Source organism: Arachis ipaensis, chromosome B2 (genome assembly GCF_059453495.1).
Source record: "Arachis ipaensis isolate K30076 ecotype BB chromosome B2, ASM5945349v1, whole genome shotgun sequence".
NCBI classification, from domain to species: Eukaryota; Viridiplantae; Streptophyta; class Magnoliopsida; order Fabales; family Fabaceae; genus Arachis; species Arachis ipaensis.
Genome location: NC_142437.1, coordinates 45,869,231 through 45,871,707, shown reverse-complemented (window position 1 = coordinate 45,871,707; position 2,477 = coordinate 45,869,231). Strand labels below are relative to the sequence as shown.

General features: G+C 33.5%; 1 non-coding gene across 1 annotated transcript; it reads right to left on the bottom strand.

Moving 5' to 3' along the window:
- Positions 1–1,591: 1,591 nt before the first annotated feature.
- LOC148573838 (small nucleolar RNA R71) lies at positions 1,592–1,695 on the bottom strand. The gene has a single exon (XR_015905860.1). It is a non-coding gene; the product is annotated as a small nucleolar RNA R71 (small nucleolar RNA).
- Between the last annotated feature and the right edge of the window lie 782 nt (positions 1,696–2,477).

Genomic DNA, 2,477 nt, shown 5'->3' with positions numbered 1-2,477 from the left:
TTCTTGATGTTCATCATGATCTTCATAATGTTCTTGGTGTTCATCTTGACATTCATAGCATTCTTGCATGCATTCCTTGCTTTGATCCATAACTTTCATGCATCGCATCAATTTTCATGTTTTTCTCTCTCATCATAAAAAAGTTTCAAAAATAAAAAAATATCTTTCCCATTTTCACTCATAAATTTCGAAAATTAGATTTGACTTTTTCAAAAATTTTTAAAATCTAGTTGTTTTTATGAGTCAAATCAAATTTTTAATTTAAAAATCTTATCTTTTTCAAAATCTTTTTCAAAAATCAAATATTTTTTTATTTTTCTTATTTATTTTTGAAAATTATAAAAATATTTTTCAAAAATCTTTTTCTTCATTTTATATAATAATTTTCGAAAATATCTTCAGCAATTAATGTTTTGATTCAAAAATTTCAAGTTTGTTACTTACTTGTTAAGAAAGATTCAAACTTTGAGTTCTAGAATTATATCTTGTGATTTCTTGTGAATCAAGTCATTAATTGTGATTTTAAAAAAATCAAATCTTTTTCAAAACTAATTTCAATCATATCTTTTCAAAAATATCTTTTTATCATATCTTTTTCAAAAATTTGATTTTAAAATATCTTTTCTAACTTCCTATCTTCTTATCTTTTCAAAATTGATTTTCAAATTTGTTTCAACCAACTAACTAACTTTTTGTTTGTTTCTTATCTTTTTCAAAACTACCTAACTAACCCCCTCCCTCTCTAATTTTCGAAAATATCTCCCTCTTTTTCAAAAATTCTTTTTAATTAACTAATTGTTTCAAAATTCAATTTTAATTTATTTCTTCTTTTAATTTTCGAAAATCACTAACTATTTTTCAAAAATAATTTTCGAAAATTCTCTTTCTCTCTCATCTCCTTCTATTTTCATCTCACATCTCTGCTCTCCTCACCCTTGTGTTTCTTTCCTTACATTACATTCTTTTCCCCTTCTTCTTCTACTAACAACAAGGGAACCTCTATACCTGGGCAAAAAAGATCCCTATTATTATTATTTTTCTGTTCCCTCTTTTTCATATGAGCAGGAGCAAGGACAAGAACATTCTTGTTGAAGCAGATCCAGAACCTGAAAGGACTCTGAAGAGGAAACTAGGAGAATCTAAATTACAACAATCCAGCAAGCACCTTTCAGAAATTTTCGAATAAGAAGAGGAGATGGCAGCCGAAAATAATAATAATGCAAGGAGGATGCTTGGCGACTTTACTGAACCTAATTCCAATTTACATGGAAGAAGCATCTCCATTCCCACCATTGGAGCAAACAACTTTGAGCTGAAACCTCAATTAGTTTCTCTGATGCAGCAGAACTGCAAGTTTCATGGACTTCCATCTGAAGATCCTTTTTAGTTCTTAACTGAATTTTTGCAGATCTGTGATACTGTTAAGACTAATGGAGTAGATCCTGAAGTCTACAGGCTCATGCTTTTCCCTTTTGCTATAAGAGACAGAGCTAGAGTGTGGTTGGATTCTCAACCTAAAGATAGCCTGAACTCTTGGGATAAGCTGGTCAAGACTTTCTTAGGCAAGTTCTTTCTTCATCAAAAGCTGAGCAAGCTTAGAGTGGATGTTCAAACTTTCAGACAAAAAGAAGGTGAATCCCTCTATGAAGCTTGGGAGAGATACAAGCAACTGACCAAAAAGTGTCCTTCTGACATTCTTTCAGAATGGACCATCCTGGATATATTCTATGATGATCTGTCTGAATTAGCTAAGATGTCATTGGACAATTCTGCAGGTGGATCCATTCACCTAAAGAAAACACCTGCAGAAGCTCAAGAACTCATTGACATGGTTGCTAATAACCAGTTCATGTACACTTCTGAGAGGAATCCTGTGAGTAATGGGACACCTCAGAAGAAGGGAGTTCTTGAAATTGATACTCTGAATGCCATATTGGCTCAGAATAAAATATTGACTCAGCAAGTCAACATGATTTCTCAGAGTCTGAATGGAATGCAAGCTGCATCCAACAGTACTCAAGAGGCATCTTCTGAAGAAGAAGCTTATGATCCTGAGAACCCTACAATAGCAGAGGTGAATTACATGGGTGAACCATATGGAAACACCTATAACCCCTCATGGAGAAATCACCCAAATCTCTTATGGAAGGATCAAAAGCCTCAACAAGGCTTCAATAATGGTGGGAAGAAACAGGTTTAGCAATAGTAAACCTTTTCCATCATCCACTCAGCAACAGACAGAGAACTCTGAACAAAATACCTCTAATTTAGCAAACTTAGTCTCTGATCTATCTAAGGCCACTGTGAGTTTCATGAATGAAACAAGGTCCTCCATTAGAAATTTGGAGGCACAAGTGGGCCAACTGAGTGAAAGAATCACTGAAATCCCTCATAGTACTCTCCCAAGTAATACAGAAGAAAATCCAAAAGGAGAGTGCAAGGCCATTGAATTAATTACCATGGCCGAACCTGTAAGG